General features: G+C 28.8%; 1 protein-coding gene across 2 annotated transcripts in view; it reads left to right on the top strand.

Moving 5' to 3' along the window:
• Positions 1–19,137, top strand: part of LOC132753474 (glutamate receptor ionotropic, NMDA 2B-like) — a 61,422-nt gene that overhangs the window by 20,951 nt on the left and 21,334 nt on the right. For both annotated transcript variants that reach the window (XM_060743958.1, XM_060743957.1), the window contains exon 2: positions 9,214–9,284. The gene's annotated coding sequence lies outside the window, so the exon portion shown is untranslated. The remainder of the gene's footprint in view (positions 1–9,213; positions 9,285–19,137) is intronic.

Below are 19,137 nucleotides of genomic sequence, written 5' to 3'. Positions count from 1 at the left end.
AAAATGGAAAGAACTCTCTTACTTTAGAAAAGACATAAGGAATTGTCCTGGAAATATCATTTTGTATAAATAGGGGGTGGGGGTTGTTGTTGTTTTTATTGATATTGGCATTTTCCATAATTTTATGTGTCATACTGTCTATAATTTAGAATTTAAAAAAAAAACAAGCGTCCAATTTTATTAATATTTTTGGTAAATTGAATATTTCTAATGGTGTTATTGGTTTGTTTCTTTTGTTGTTGTGTAATTGTTCTGTTAGTAGTGCGCTTTATTTGTATATTGTAATTGTTGTTGTTGTTTTCCATATGTTTTGGCAAATAATTTTAACTTTTTTTTGTTTTTTTATAAACTTTGTTCCTTTTTAATGATTTTTAAAAGAGCATAGTAAAGTTTATGATTTATGATTTTATGCTTCGATTTTTAGCATAATTGTTACAATACTCACATAACTTGTCACGACATTCATTTTTGTTGCTGCTGTTTATTTTATAATTATAATGAAATTTAATTATTGATAAATACTATTAAAACAAATATATAGACGATATTAAATTTCATTAGGAATATGTTTTCATTGACGTGCCTATAGTGTAACACTAACACATTTAGTGGGTTTTTACGCTATGATTGTATGATGCAAATGACGTCACGTCAAATTATACGTGTATAGAGCCGTGCTACACCATTTTTACAGAGGGACAAAAGCAGTACGGGTATTTTAAAAATTCGCATGTTTTAGGTATTATTAGTTTATAATTTAATGTCGTTTGTATACTCAGTATTTTTATTTATCTATTTTATTTTGGTAATGCACCTTTTCAAAGTACCATGAGAGATTTAACTGATAATCAGTATGTACATAGCCTACTTGTTACTCTTTTGTCCGATAAACGGTGCATTATCGGATGCTTTGAACTTTTCACAATTCTCTTTCTGTACTCTCAGTGGAGCTACCAAATTTGCATATTTGTATTGTGGTTGGATTGATCTAGAATAATAGGGAAGTGTGAAGAAATGATTCCATGAATAAATTGCCACAGTTTATATTGTGTTGTGCTTGCTTGAAAAGTAGGAAATGTTGCTGTTGTTATTTTGTAAAGAATGATCAAGAAAAATGCCAGCTTGCACATTGGTTTAATATAATCTTTTTCTTCTTTCATGTCTTTGATAATAGCAATTGGCGTGTTAATTACCATCATGTGCACACGAAAAATGTGTTTAATTTAGAAAACAAAAACACCACTGCTGTGTTCATTTATATTTAATTATTATTTTTGTTGTTATAGTTATTAAAATGTTTTCATAACAATTCCATTTGCTATGATTATGTGTAGCGCAGGACGGTTAAAATAAGCACACAATCTTCGTGCCCTTGGTTAAATGCAGATAATCTTTCCTTCTTACATTTAACATTAACATTAACAGTCTCTCTTGGTTTGTTGTAAAGTAAATCTGTAGGGTACTTATTAAATAAAAGTTAGAACATTTAAGTATTTAAATATAACGTTCAATATTTTTAATGATGCCATATCTGCTTGTTTTTATCTGTAAGTTACCAACATTATCTTCAATGCATAAATTAAACTGCATGACTTGTCTTTCATTGAATTCAGAATATACAAAGAAATAACGTCAGGTTTATTTTATGAGCAACTTAATGTGATACATGTATTTTCTTGTCCTTTTTTGACTGATAATAATGTTAAGCACCATTTAAGTGTAAGTGCAATAATAAAAAGAGCCTATGATGATGCGGAAATTCTCGATTATAACAATAATATTAAGCTTTCTATAAGTGCATCTTTTCCCTCAGTAAACAAAACAAACAAGAAGTAAAAAGCTAATGGATGTTTGATGGTTATATTGAAACGCTTAAAAGTTTTTGCATAATAAACACTTTACGAATAAAAAGTAGTTCCGACCATCACATCAAACGATTATTTAATTTACAACATTGTTGGCGAGAAAACAAATGTGCTTTGCAAAAAAACTTGAAAGCTTGATAAATATAGAGGAATATATTTAATTGCCTTTTGATTTATGTCTTTATGTAATTACCGGAAGTAGTTTTGATATTTATAGGATGTATTTTATGTAATTAAGTATAATTGTCGGAGCACTCTATTTCAATTTAGATTCTATTAAAGGGGCGTGGCCCTATAATGTTGTTGTAATCTTTGGCCCTACACTTTATTGTATATTTACATAAATATAAATGTATTAATGTATCATTGTATTTCATTGTTAGATTTTATATATGTACCTGTATATGTTAAAATATTATAACACTAGAAAAACATTTGAAATAAACTGCCGTAACTTGTGTATACCAAAATATTTAAATAATGATCAAATTTGTTTTTAAATATATCTATTGAAAGGCTGCGTTCATTTAAGCAGTGGCTATATTTGAACATGTTGAAGTTGAATAAAAGTTTTCTATGTGCCCGATCGAAATAAGATCACTGTTAGATCATGCATTTGTGCAATGTCCAAGAGTTGAATGAATTTATGTTTTACTCAGGGCCAACATAAAGTTCATAGAAACTCTACAATTAAAAGACACTGCCATTAGGAGAAAAGTCGGCCTTTATGAGATTCTGATATTCTGATAGACTGTTTAACTTGGTCATATAGAAGTCAACGTTACACGTGTATGCAGAGAAAAACTTGACGCAATTTTGTACAAGACAATTCTGAATATTGATATTTTTCAAAATTAATATAAGCCCATTTTCAACTATAACCTTTCTATATCAATAAAATAAGGAAAATGCGATTGTGATTTTATTAAGTATTGCAAGGTCAATATTGGTATTAGACTTCAGATAGTCAAATCAACCTTCAGATTAAAGCCACAGGCTAATATGATAGTCTTCAACCCAATAAAAAGGACATTTTGAAAACTCTTTATCACTAACATTACAATATGCATTATAAAATGGTAAGACTGCCTTCAGGTGCAGCCATTAGATTGTTGTAATTAGTTTTTTCAACTGCTTCTGAGAAGTACAATAATGATAGTTAGAAGCATGGTTATATTCATTGTCAAAATTATACTTATTAAACAACCGTTGATGCAGATCATCATATATTTTACAAGCATAAAAACAAACAGATGTCAAAAGATAAAGTTCAGTATATCTTAAAAAAATTTAGTATCAGTCTCTATGTTCTTACAAAGCCAATGATAATTATTTATGGTCCATAGTAATAGTAAGCTCGGTGATGTACTCGTATGTGCATTTTATTTGAATATATACTAGTATATTAACTTTTGTAGACCAAACAATATTGAATTGATCTGGAATATTGTGAGGAAGTTGGAAAACGGAAAAGACCAGACTGACAACAATGCTGTACTAAATATAATTTTCTGTCTATCAAAAAAAATAAGTCAGGAATATCTGACAGAATAAATATTCTATGTCAATTCTCAAAGGATACATCTACTGGCGGTGTATCACCGCAAGTTGTCTTTTCTGTCAAATAACTCGCCATATTATAGTTCTTATTCTGATCGTAGTGTACAATTTCCACTATGAGATATATAAGGAAAGAAATTCGAAAAATATGTTTGATAAAACCAAAACACGTTTGTGAGTATAGATAGAAGTACATACAAAGTAGGTCAGACTGTATATAAATTATTATCATATTGGTATTATAATATAAGTTTTTGGCATTATATATTGCCCTATATATACGTTTGTATGTATATTTAACCCGAGAAAACAACCGCTTATATACGGCCATATAACGGTTATGAATCGTTATAGTGAATTTATAACGCAGCAAACTTTCTTCTTAAAAAGTGAGATTTCTTGGTAAATTAACAGCAACCGTGTATAAAAACATACAAACGTCACGAGTGTCCAGTGTGTTATAATATCATATATTAAATTGCTTTTGAAATATAAAAATACTATTTAGTAACGGTTATCACCAGGAAATACATGAATCTATAAGGTAAACTATATAATATAGTATCAATTTCCATTTGCAACTGATGTTAATTTTTAGGTTTCATGAAACAAACAAAAAATGTACATGCATTATTGACATCATTTTTTCTGGTTATGAGTAGTTATGGTAGTTTGTTCTTTAGATGATAATTATAAATCAAAATCGTTTATATGGAATGAAAAATCTTTATTAAAATGGTCGGAAAAGCCATTAAATACAAGAAACAAAAAGTTAAAGAAAATCTGTTTAAAAAGAATTGTTTTAAGATTCAGACTCATTTATTTATTTACTTGAAGTGTTATGAAGTATATACAGCTGAAGCCGTTGCAAGGGTGTAAAAGAGAGTATGTACTTTACATTATATCTCCAGCAAGAATAATAAAACTGAATCAGCAGTTTAACTTTCTGAATGTGTAATGACTGATGTTAAAAGAGCTCCCTTCTACAGATTGTTTTGTTATAAATAAATCAAGCAGATAATATTGTGGTTACGCTCCCTTGGAAGCTAATTGAATATACTTCAAACGTAAGAATATGAAGGATAGTGGAACATTCGACCGATCCACAGGAGCGTTGTCAGCTGTAAAAGTCTTCATTTCAATATAACAAGCCCCTTATCTGAGAAAATATACTTTTAAAAAAGCCGGTGCTAATAGCAAGTTTTCTAACAAAGCCGTGTCTTCTGCTATCAATTTATTTCTCCCTCTTTTTTATGATGAAAACTAAAGTGCAACATTTCCCCCAAATAGTTGAGATTAAAATAAGAATTTCCATGTTTTCCTCACATTTCAGTGTTTTATTATATATTGTCAGTCTTACTATACCGTTTGGGGACTCTCATCTTACCGACGATACGTCAATAAACATTCACAAGCGAGAAGGCGAGAATATAATCTTGTTAAAAATATCACTTTGTATAGAAGAGGTATGTTAAACCCATTGTCTGTGACATATTTTATATTGAAAATTTATCAGTAGTATTAAAAGTATTTGAATATATTTTAAAGTTACACTGCATTATGGAAACATAATTATTATGTATAAATAAATCTGACGACAACCAGGAATTTCATAATTTTGATTTTTATAATTGCTAAGCTCAGATATTAGTGAAATTTCTGGATGAATTCTTCTTTTTTTTTGTATCCGCAGATTTAACCATTTATACTTGAAATACATTGTCCACTAAATATTATAGCAATTTTTCATTGATAAAACATGTAAAAGAAACATTGTAGAAATCCGGTACGTTTTATAAAAGATCTACATAATATTTGTAAAAGGTATTGTAAACTGGTAGATGATGATTGGATACTATTACAAGCCAAACCTTTACACTTTCCTGAGAAAATGATAAACGCCTAGCACTTAATGACATTTCTAGATATAGTAAAAATACCAACGCGTTAAATTGGAGATGCTATAAATTTCTACATTATATTTATCTTTTTCATGTTAAACGGTTGCTTATTTGACAAAAATGCATTAAACTGCCTGTTAAATCACAAAGGAGTTTAACATTTTGGTTTGTAGAAAGTACATCGTTTACGGCAAAGCATTCAAAGAATAATAGACAGTTAAAAGTTATCTTGTATCTGGAGAAACATTTTAGCAAAGATATAATTTACCTGCTATTCATTTGTTTTGATAAATGACTACAACAACAATAAGTTTGATTGATGACAACAAAGAACCATTTGCCACCATTTGATAATTTTGATACGTTCTAAGATATATTAAAAGCTAACCAAAAATTTGTCTTACAGTAATAATTCCAACTCGTTAAGTTTGAGTTGCCATAAAATTCTACATTGTATTTATCATTGTCATTTTAAACGGTTACTAGTTTGACAAAAAAAACACATAAAAATGCCTGTAAAATCACAAGGGATTTTAACAGTTTTGCGTGTGGAAAGGTGATCGCGTTTACATCAACCCATTTGTCCAACCTTGAAGAATAAAAGACAGTTAAAAGTTATATTTTATCTGAATAAACGATTAAGTAAATATAGTTTTACCCGGCATTCAATTGTTTCAATGAATGACTACAACTACAATCAGTTTAATAAATGACAACCAATAATCGTTTATATAATCGCTCGTCATGCAGCAATAATTCAAACTCGTTAAGTTTGAGATACTACAATTTTCTGCTTTGTTTCTATCATCTTCATTTTAAACGGTTACTAATTTGACAAAAACACATTAAATTGCCTGTAAAATCACAAGGGATTTTAACATTGTGTTGTGTAGAAAGTAGATTTTGTCCAAGAATAATAAACATGAAAACACTATATTTTATCTGTGTTTATGTTACACTCGTCATGCAGCAATAATTCCGTCTCGTTAAGTTTGAGATGCTATACTTTTCTACATTATATTTATCATTGTCATTTTAAACGGTTACTAATTTAACAAAAATGCATTTAACTGCCTAAAAAATCATAATTGATTTTAACCGTTTGGTGTGTGGAAAGTAGATTTCGTTTTTGCAACGCATTTGTCCAAATATAATAGATCTTTTTTCTGGATAAACATTTTAGTAAAGTTAAATTTACCCGGTATTCATTCGTTTTAATAAATGACAATTAGTTCAATCAGTTTGATTGATGATAACAAATAACCATTTACCACCATTTGATATTTTTGATACAAGCAAAATAACTTTAACTCCACAAGGGGATGTTCTTCTCACTGCAGTGTTGTGTTGAAACAAATGTGAAACTGAAACACAATTTAGCAAATAAGCTGTCATTTAACTTGTATTCACAAACTAGGGTAAGCAATATTGCATGCCTAAATGGCTGAATAAAAAACGATGATTAGCATTTATACTTATATTCGAAAATTCCTCTACTTTGTCATTGTCTCTTTTAACTGACTTTTCACTAATTAAACAATACTCATTCTGTCTTTTTGTTAAACAGTATACCAAGTCCAGTTTTAGCAGTCAGACACTAATACTTGACATCAAAATTTACTTTTAAATTTCAAAAATATTTGTTTTAGGGAATCATCAAAATATATGTTACGAAATACAACAATATAAGCAACTAAATTTGTGTGAGCGTTTTTGTTTGTTTATGTTTTGTTTTCCTTACACAAAACAAAGCTGAACAAACTCAAAGTAATGGGAGTTTTATCAGAGTAAGAAATATTAAATATCTGCTTGTTTTATTGACGGTCTTGAGGATTGAATCTCCATCATGAAAGACTCAATCATACAGAATCTGTTGATTTCGTTTCATTGCTTCCTTGAAATCTGTCCGTTTCCAAATATTTTGTTTTTAATTGCATGTTTTAGTACAACGTTGCTCGATTGATGAAAAGGGAATTTAATTGCAATAAGAAATTGTGAAAAGTATCATTTATGAATATTTGTTGACATGTTAATGGCCCTAAAGTAACGGTTGTTTCATGAATAACCTTAATCGCTAGGTAATGATTAATATTGCAAATAATCGTTTATATACGGCCATAAAACATGTCAAGATTCTTCTTCTACAAAATTTATAACAACAGAATCAATATCCGTTGAGAATGTCTGGCTTTTTATAAAGAATATGAAAACCTAAAAATCTAATAGTATGCTTAAATAACACAGGTGACAAACTTCTTGCCGTTTTGATACATGTACATTGAATTTTGATTTATTATAAATATGTTTAAACACTATTTGTTCATGTACCATTTAACGGGGATTAACCAGCTAATGTTTTGTCCTTAAACTGACCATGAAGTAGATGTTGTGCTTATAAACCATGCGGGGTCATCAAAGGGAAATGTGTGTTGCCATTGCTGTGGATTTTCTTTGATGTCATAATGTGTATTCCTATTCATTAACCTTTTTTTATTATCGTTGTATTACAGAAATAAAAAAAATGTTAGTACCAGTTAACGTATTTTTCAATCAAATTTCTTTACCATGTAGATTTTAGGAAATTCTTAAACAAAAGCTATCGTATCATATTTCAAGGATAGTCATATCTTAAGGTTACATTTCCACAAGCGTGCCCTTGCTATATCAAGCAACGAATTACCTTACGTGTATTGGTAATTTTCGGACTGTTGGATGAATTCATTTAACTATGTACAAAATGTCTTCAATGTTAGCATTTGATACAAGAAGAGCAACAGATATGTCAAAGTGAATAGTGATTTCATTCTTAATAAGTACCCGCTGGAAATAAAACTGACAACTTTTTGATAAATTTGAAATCATTTGCAGTTGAGTTTTATTCTCGTACCAGAAAAAAATAGAAATTTCTATCAGATCTCAAAATATTAACTGCCATGAAGTGTTTTGATAATAAAGACATTCACAATCTAGCAATCAGAATAATTGTATTTCATAATTTTGTCATAGTGCCTTGGATGTACTTCAAATACATTATTTGCAAGGTATTTAAAGAAATTTGAAAACCGGTGCTTTATTATTTATTATCTTACCTAACAGACATACAGGCTTATAAATGACATAACAAAAAATACGGGTAATTTTATCACTTACTTATACATCAAATTATCAGAGTCAGACACCCGCTGATTTTCATTTCTATAAATAAGCAATTTATAATTTTAATGACAACAAACACGTTTTGCAACATCAATAAGAGGGCGAATGATTGCTAATACAGCGATATCGTTTACAATACTACAGACATGATACTTATTTCACATCATTTAATATTTTACAAAATAATCCGATTAGGACGATTAAAAACGCTTCCCCGATTTTAAACAAATTAATTTACATAGATAAATGCCAACAAGTTTTCGTTTTAGCACATTTATTGACAAATAAAGATGAAATATCAAATTGAATCTAGTAACCATGTTTCCTGATACCAGAAAATTTTCCAGTTACACGATTGAGGTGCTATTTACTGTGCAAAGAAACAACAATAACAAGGGAATTTTATGTCAAGTTAACGTTTTTGTCTGCAGAGTAATCAAGTGATTTTCATACTACTGTTCTTTCAAAAGTGCTTGGGAACAGCCATCTTTTTAGGAATTATTTAGCTTTTTTAACACTTAATGAAAGATGCACAGATATTAGTGCGTGAGTTAAATGACAATGCGCCAGTTTTAGAAACATATATATAATCTCAATCGTGGAATGATTTGTGACATGCATATTTATTTCAAATTAGTCTAATCGACATAATTTATATATGACTTAACTGCGTGTAAAAGTCCAGCCTTTGTATACATATTTGTGTTTTATAAACCTTTATTTTCTTTCAGGTCTTATTCAACTTTCCTTGGACATCCAGTCAGTGCTAGAGAAACGATACTTGATATATACCAAGATTTAGGTAAGTAGCATTTGTATTAACATGCTTTGAAAAAATCGAAGAACAATTCAAGGAAATACAAAAATAAACATGACTTAAAATTTATTTGAAGTATAAAACTAAGGAGAAAACTAGGCAATAAAGGCATTTAGGCAACATTAAAACAACACAGTATAACTTAATTAAAATCTGCATGGTATCAGGCACATTTACTAAAATGGGGTCTCCACGCTCGTTTTTGTCTAATACATCACTGAATTTGATTTCTGTACAAATAAATAAGTGTATTTTGGTAAAGATTATATAAGTTTCATATGTTGAAAAAAATAATAGTTCTTACATAAAACGCACATGTAATTTACGATCTGTTTTTTGTTGAACGAAATGTGTTTCTCGTGTACACATGCATGAATGGCGAATAATAAAAGTTATTTTAACTGTCTGTTTCCTTTGTACGCTAGCTATTATGCAAACACTGCAATAATGAGAGGTTGCGTATTCTACAAAGCTCTGCTCCTCCTCTTAACATTTATAACAAAAGCTGTATAATACAACTTGTCCAATATTTGATTACGTACTTCAACCCGATTTATGCAATAATGCGGTAACATATCTATTGCAGTGGACTAAGCAATTATACTAGTATGTGTATTAAATTCGGAATTATTATAAAAGTAATTTTAATGTGTATAGTCATTTATTTAACTGTTACGAGGTGCCCTCATTCTTTGATATACTGTTGAAGTACGAAGTCCGCAAAAGTAACATCAACTCATATTATGTAGCTAACTTGCCAAGACAGATCAATGTTAATGAGGTACATGATTTAATTTTAGCAATGTAAAAGTGTTTGACTTTGTATTAAAGTTTGATATCTGAACAAGAAATCGTAACTGGATTAGTAATTATGTCTCAACAAAATCAAACAACCAGACAAAACTTGTTGTGTAGGAGTGTGATGTGCGTTTAGTTGATATAGAAGACATGAACTGTATTAGGCCTGGAAACATTCAATACGGTCACAACCACACTATTTTAAATTCTATCCCACATGTTTTCGAACTGAATTTAAATATACAGGACACGTTCTGCAACTGTTCTCAAATGATTTATCTGATTTGTTTGTTTCTCGTTTTCACATATGATTGTACCAGTATATATTTAGAGCTTTTTAAATTAATTTTTTAAAGTTTATTCAAATGTAGCATGCTTAAATGTAATCTGCTTCAAAAATGATGTGTACAACCAAACAGAATAAATAATGCACACGTCATTTTAGGTAGGTTTTGTAGCAAAGGAACTCCTGGAATTATTCTTTGTAACATATTGTGGACATTACTTCGTGTTAAAGCAACTCTTATTATGTTTAACCTTGTAAGAGATGATTTTAAGTTCTGTGAACAGTATCAAACAAAAATGATCATAATGAAAATGAAAAAAAACAACTTGAACAAGGCGAATGTCTTCGCGTCATGGCAAAATTGATCTCAATTTTTCATGCAAATTAAAATTCAATACATGTTTTGTTTTAATTTGGATGAAATTTGAAAAGATGCAATTTCATTCCATCGCCATGCAATCTTTACAAATCATCGAATTTATTTGACATTTTACAATTCAATTTCGCATTCAATTGGATTTTAAAATAAAGTGTACGAAAATAGCTTCAATAAATCATTTTTCACACCTGTTACATGTACCAAAGAGATATCAATTGGCCAAATAAGTTTTTTGAATTGCAGGCAATGTTTACATAACGTTGAACATATACAACTAAGCTTAACAACATAAAATCATGAATAAATGTATTGGTTTATTGCTTTTTAATTTAAAAGCATTTTGGAGTTGGATTGAGAGAGACGATTTGTCATTAAAAACGAAGAAGTTGCATGTTTTGTTATATCCTGCTGTCACATATATTTTATTATTTCCCATTTTTAGCGAAATATTCTATTAACACGTATAATAGAAAAGAAAGAAACGATTCGCAAAATCTAAACCTAAAATGTTTTACAACCAAATAGAAAACAGATATCTTGTGTCCCAAATGCACTTCAGCTTCACTTACACAATTTAAATGAAATATAAGGCGAATTTTAATTAACCTCGTTCCTGATATTGGGCGATTAAATGTCTTCGTTAATGACTTCAGTGTAAAGAAACAAAATGAACATGGATTATTTGATAGCAAGCTCAAATAATTACTCCTCATGGTACTAAACTTATAATGCTACATCTCTTTATATATTTTTTCTATACCACTGGTTTTTCTCTCTTCTTTTCTTTCTTTCTTTTGTGTGTGTTTTAAGGCGAAAATCTCAACGTTAATTACCTCTGTGTAAGGAAAGAGAATATGTTGTAAAGGTAATTTATCAATCTCAAAAGTAATAAACTAATTTTGTAGCATCTGTATTTCCTTAATATCAACGTTTATATTCGTGTAAGGTGTTGATAGCAGCACTGCTCATTATTGCTGTTGTACCTTACTGTTAATTATATCTTTGTTTAAATGTGAAAACACATCAAAATTGTTGGAAAGGTTTTTTTGACATGACGGGATGGACTGGAAATAATACGATTTTTTTCAATGTATTTCTGAGTATAATTCTTGTTAATCTTTATGACTGAAACCCCAGTTAATCTATGGAAGACTTTAAGTTTAAGGTTCGTAGGCTTTTTGACCTCCTTTTACTCTAGATGTTATTTGTTTTCTCTGTCAGTTAACTTTGTCAGTTTACAATGAAGCTTTAGTTAGTGTCATTTAGAATGTTTCTCAGCTTTAAATGTGATTTCAAGATTTATTAAAATATCTTTATAAATTATTCTGTAGGAGTTTGTCAGTGAAATTATAATTGGAATTGTCTTGTACAACTTTAATTCCTTAATTTCATACATTGTAAATGACATGACTCTGTTTATTCAATTAAGAAGCAATCAAATTCTATTACAATTAACGCTTTTGCTAATGAGGGATTAAAACTGCAATAATTCGATGCAATTATCTCACATTGCTTTATTGCAAGAAATAATTTTTAAATTGATTTATTTGACATGTCCTTAACCCTTTCGCTGCCAGAGTGTTATTGTTCTATTGTTCACTTATTTGCCAGAGGATTTTCTAAGAAATCACTTTATTATTAATTAAAATAATTATTATTTTTTGTTATTAGTATTAAAATAATTATATATGTTTCCAAAATTGTTAGTATAATAATAATTATTGTCGATGGTATAATTTTCTTTATATTTATTATTATTTTTATTATTATTATTATTAATTTATTATTATACTTTTATTATTATAGAAACGGCTAAAGCCGTCCATATGGCAAATACGCCGAAAATAACAAGGACGGCTTAAGCCGTCCCTATGGCAGTGAAGGGGTTAATTTTGGCAAGTTCTGTTACACCCATATGCATGTTTGTTTGTTTGTTTGATAAGTAATGGTTCGTTTAGGTTTGTCTACAATAGGAAATATTGCATATAAGTAGTTCAAAATTTAATCTTTGTTGTCTACTTCACTTATATGAACTGTGTTTCTCTTGTGATATTTTTGCTCATTAAAGTATATTCTTGTTTTTAATTTTGTGTTGCTGAGCCTAAATAATGTTTAATGTTTTTGTTGTTTTTTGTCAGGCATTCAGGCATTTATAATGAAATATAGAATTCATATCTCATATCAATTCAATTTTTTATTTTCTATAATGTAATAAACTATTTATCATAAAATTGTTATGACTTAATTAACATTTCAATAAATCAAAATAGTTAGTTTGTTTTCTTTGTTGCAAACTATTTAGGACAAAAATATTTTAGAGCTGCACCAATCAAACTTAGAATTTGTCTCCTAACTTATGTTTGACTAGGAAAATATAACATTCGGTGTATTAACTAGAATTCTTAGGGGAACACAGAGGAATGTTTCGCAGACAGGCGTATATATATCATCGCACACAACAAGCCAATAATTCAGTTCACATTTAAAGGCACTCTGAGGATGTCGTTACAGGCGCTAATATTAAGACTGATGTATTATTTCCATGTTCAGAGATAAATTGGGTTATATATGCAGTTATTTTGTTCCATGCAGGAAGCCATGAAAATGTTTTGCATATCTTTCGATATAGATGTTTGTATCACAAATAGTATACAAAATGGTAAATTTTATTTTGCATGAATTTAATATTTAATGTGAAATTTTGGTTTGATTATCAGATGATACAGGACATTTGTTTTTTGTTCTTGTTTTTTAGCCTGTGCAACACTAAATAATTGAGTCTAATAAATAAGCACCCAGACATTATGTTGTTTTTTAAGCAAATCTTTATCATCTTACATTTTGTCTGAAACTAACATATCCTGGGGCATTTTTTAATTTATTAACAAGAGATTGTTTAGCACTTTTTGATTAGAATTTACTTCGAATGTTTCCTTTTGTACAAAATATTCATCAGACGGTTTTTTTAATTATGTTTTATATTACTTATAGCGTTCACTATCAATTCTCAGTAGCTTTTGAAAGCTTTAGTTGTTAATGCGAATTTTTTTTCAATCACTTCACAAACTAACAGACAATATCAATAACTAATCTTATATTCTGAACAAAAAGCAATATATGATAATTCTAAGTCACAAAATTTATTTGTGTCATCTCTGGCATTTCGTGCATATCCAGTGATCAATAACCTTGTTCTTCCTTGTTTATAATGTAAATGAATTACATTTTTACATTCTGTGCATGTAACATTATGTCTAACAAATCCTCTGTCAGACACACTTTTTATGTCATTTCCGGTATGTCTGTGGGAATGCTGTACGATATTTCTGGAATAAGAATTGTCTAAAGAAGTAAATCAGAATACTAAATGACATATGATATCCCGTTAAGGATTCTTTTCATTCACATATAAATATAGCTAAATTGTTATCAGCTTGCCTTAATCAAAGTTTTACAAATGTTTTGCGCTCAATAAGCTTAATAAATATAAAATACTTATTTCCAAATCGTCAACATGCCAACAATAATTCAGCTATAAGGACATTAATTTATAAAAATGATACAAGACACGAAAATTAGACAGTTTTTAAACAATAGAATATAAGGGCCTTTTAGTACTGCTATAAAAAATGTCTTCATACATACTACTACCTTTTCTCTAAATGATTGACGTTAGGGTTTGCTCTTCTTACACTGCAGTATTCCACACCTATTTGCTATTGTGCATAACATTGAAAATGTGTACCAATAGTTGTTTTCATGTTTTGTTTTAAGTTTATTTCTTTAAATGAATAACGATGAGTTAGTGCATTTCTTTTCATATGTTTTGTTGGAGAATAGAACAGGGTACTGTGATATTACCAGCACTGTATCTGTGAATTCACTTAATGTTTTTACGAAATAGGTGTATTGTCACTAGGCTCAATATATTTATATCGTCTTAGGGTAATTTTGGTTTAAAAATAGAAAAGACTGACAGATACCCGCTAAGTCGTTAAAATACTTCACTCAATGTTGTTGTTATTTGATATATTAATTTTGATACCGTATATCAGAAAAAAGACAATGCTATATTGAAATTTAAGTTGTATTTTCAACATTAAATGGCATTAACAGGAACTATCTAGATGTCACTCTGGAATATAACTAGTTTAATTGTATATTATAGAAAGTTGCACAGGACAATTTCCTGACAGTATGAAGAGCCCAATTAACATATCCGAATAAAATTGCTAATAAAGATTCATTTGACTTGTATTTGTATTTTGTTTGCCAAAGTGTTATAAATGTTATAATGATCGATGTGTTTAGAAACCTACTCTTGCCATATGTATTTGAAGGTGCATATAAATATGATACGATGAAATTACATAAGAGGAGGACTGACATGAAACAAACATCAAACGGATGCATAATGGAGCAAGTCTAAGTGAGAGATATGACCTTATTATTTCTGATTATTAATTCATACCCTTTCGCTTTTGGTAAATTATTACGTTGCCATAAAACCATAACACCATCAATATGACGTAAGTACATACATAGAAAAAATCAAATATGTTACAAAATAATCTTGACAATTTTAAACGGTTCTCTGAGTTTTAGACAAATTATTTTCAACAAATAAATACCATCAGGTTTTCGTTTGAGAGCATTTCTTGACAAATAGAGATGAAATAATAACAGGAATGTGATTACCCTGTTTCCTGATACAAGAAAATTTTCCAATTACACGATTGTAATGGTAATTACGTACTGTGTAGAGAAACATGGTTAACATGAGGAATTTACGGTCATATTAAGTGATTTTGTAACATCGTTTTCTGAGTCTCGTTTAATGTTTGCATTATCACGATGTGCCTCACACATTACTGCTGATTAACAATTTTTGTTCATTTACACCTCGTAGAAATTTTAAGTAAAATAAAAGAGACATTTAAAAGATCTAATTAGAATGAAGTTACAATAAAATTTTGATTTATGGCACTGATACAATTCACAGGAAATATTTCCGACAATTGAATTCCTAAACATAAGGCAAGGTGATTTTCGAAGTAAAATGAAAGAGATTTTTGTAGACATAAACATTTATAGTTACAGAATTACACTTTTGTAAGTTTGGTGTTTTACATGGAGAAAAAGAAATCTCGTAAAGGGCTGATTCCTCGGAAGCAATATAAACAACAATATCATATAAAATTGCAGACTCGGACTAATTCAGTCTGCTCACTACAAAAAATGTAGATGGCAACATTTTTTCAAGCCCTAAGCACCGGCTTCAGCGTTTTCCAATTCTAACTATAACCCTCTTTAAATCTTTATTATTATTATTATTATTATTATTATTATTTTATAATAATTATTATTATCATTATTATTATATTATCATTATTGTTGTTGTATCACTTTAAACATTTTTTTTGCACATATCATATAACATTTGCTGCTATGCCCTCATTTAAAGGGATAAGGATTTGCCCTTGATCGTCTACTAGCTGTCAAGTTATCATGTTGTTTTGATGTCACTCTGACAAGATTTCTTTCCGTAGACTGACAAAACAGTAAAATGAGTGGACATCCGTGACCTATGGACACATTTCTAGCTTTATAATATATACTTTCTGATGATGGTACATTATCACTCATTTTGCCTTAAAAGCATTACTGCAAGATTTCTCTTGAGATCACAGAAGAATTATTATTGACAGTCTAATGTGTCATTTCACAGTAAAAGTGTTTATTATCTGGTTATTTGTGGTAAAATGGAAAGAACTCTCTTACTTTAGAAAAGACTGTAACGAATTGTCCTGGGAAAATCATTTTGTATAAATAGGGGTTGGGGTTGTTGTTGTTTTTTATTGATATTGGCATTTTTTATAATTTTCTGTGTCATACTGTCTATAATTTAAAAATTAAAAAAAAAAAAAAACAAGCGTCCAATTTTATTAATATTTTTGGTAAATTGAATATTTCTAATGGTATTATTTGTTTGTTTCTTTTGTTGTTGTGTAATTGTTCTGTTAGTAGTGCGCTTTATTTGTATATTATAATTGTTGTTGTTGTTTTTGTTGTTGTTGTTGTTTTCTATATGTTTTGTCATTTTTTGTTGTTGTTTGTTGTTGTTGTGTTGTTGTTTTTTGGGGGGAGGGGTTGTGTTTTTTTTATAATCTTTGTTCCTTTTTTAAGGATTTTTAATAGAGCATAGTAAAGTTTATGACTTATGTTTTTCGAGTTTTAGCATACTTGTTACAATACTCACATTTTATTATTTATAAATACTATTAAAACCAATATATAGAAGATATTAAATTTGATAAGGAATATTTTTTCATTGACGTGTCTATAGTGTAACGCTAACACATTAAGTGGGTTTTTACGCTTTGTCTTTATAATGCAAATGGCGTCACGTCTAAATATATAAAGCCGTGCAATACCATTTTTACGGAGGTGCAAAACCAGTACGGGTATTTTAAAATTCTCATGTTTCAAGCATTATTATGGATTGAGCATTAGTTTCTATTTTAATGTCGTTTGTATACTCAGTTTTTTTATTTATCTTTTTTATTTGATAATGCACATTTGAAAAAAAGTACCCTTTGAGAGATTTACTACTGTGCAAATTTTGGTCTATTTGTTACTTTTTTTGTGCCGAATAAAACGGTGCATTATCGGATGCTTTGAACTTTTTCACAATTCTCTTTTTGTACTCTCAGTGGAGCCACCAAATTTGCATATTTCGTATTGTGGTTTGGATTTGATCCTAGAATAAGCGGAAGTGTGAAGAAAATGATTCCCATGAATAAATTGCCACAGATTACAATGTGCTTGAAAATGTAGGAAACTGTTATTTTGTTTTAGTGGCCAGAAACCATGTCAGTCTGTACATTCGTGTAATAAAAATTTTTTATTTATTAGATTAAACACAGTTGTTATAATTTTCTTTAGGCATTTTCATTTCCATCATTTACATATGGAAATCGCTTCAAATTAAGAACATAAAAACTTTTTATTTATATTAAATTATTCTTTTTGTTGTTACAATTATCAAATGGTTTTCAAAACAATGACATTTTATATGATCATAAGGAGAACAAGACTGTTTAAATAAGCAAACAGTCTTAAATATTCTTTGTTCAATGCAGATAATTCAACCTTCCTCCCTTTAACATTACGAGTCTCTCTTGGTTTGGTATAAGTAAATATTTAAAATAGATAGAACATTTAAGTATTTAACTTTAACTTTCAATATTTTATTGTATTACCATTTGCTCATTTTAATCTGTAAATAACCAACATTATCATACTTGAATTCAGAAAACAACATTACTTTTCACATGTTTCATGGATTGAATTAAGAATGTACAGAGAAATATCGTCACTTTTTCAACCAACTAAATGTTATGCATGTATTTTCTTGTTTATTTTTATTAATAATAATAATGTTAAGCACCATTTAAGTGTAAATGCAATAATAAAAAAGAGCCTATATTGTTGTGGAAATATGCTCAATTATAGCAATAATACATTCTAAGCTTTCTATAAGTGCATCTTTTCCCATAGTAAACAAAACAAACAAAAAGTAAAATGCTAATGGATGTTTGATGGTTATATTGAAACGCTTAAAAGTTTTTGCATAATAAACACTTTAGTAATAAAAAGTAGTTCCGACCACCACATCAAACGATCATTTAATTTACAACATTGTTGGCAAGAAAACAAACGTGCTTTGCAAATAAACTTGAAAGCTTGATAAATATAGAGGAATCTATTTAATTGCCTTTTGATTTATGTCTTATGTAATTACCGGAAGTAGTTTTGATATTTATAGAATGTATTTTATGTAATTTAGTATACTTGCCTTAGTACCCTTTTTATTTTTATGTACAATTGAAGGGACGGGGGCTCTATAAAGCTGATCTAACATTTGGCCCAACTTGTTTCTATATAAACAAAAATAATACATAAATATAATACATAAACAAATATAATACATATATAATACATATATATAATACATAAATGTATTTATATATATCATTGTACACTATAATGGACTTTTATTTAAACTTTAAAACGAACTAAACATCATTTAAAATAACCTTCCGTAACGCGTGTGAACTGAAATATTTAAATGAGTGATTAGATTTGTCTTTAGATATATACATTGAAAGTTTGCGTTCATTTTAAAAGTGACTATATTTGTACATATAATTTAAGTATGAAATTTTAGAAAAATTTGAATTAAAGTCCTCCATGTGCCAACTTTGAAATAATGTCACGTTTAATCATGCATTTCTGCAATATCCAATAACAGATTAAATTTATGTTTTTACTAAATGCCAACAAAAAGTTCACCACAACATTATGGGTAGCAA

The sequence above is a fragment of the Ruditapes philippinarum genome, unplaced genomic scaffold (genome assembly GCF_026571515.1).
Source record: "Ruditapes philippinarum isolate M1 unplaced genomic scaffold, ASM2657151v2 ctg677_1_1_1_1, whole genome shotgun sequence".
Taxonomy (NCBI): domain Eukaryota; kingdom Metazoa; phylum Mollusca; class Bivalvia; order Venerida; family Veneridae; genus Ruditapes; species Ruditapes philippinarum.
The sequence above is the reverse complement of the archived record's forward strand: the minus strand, read 5'-3'. Positions and strand labels throughout refer to the sequence as shown.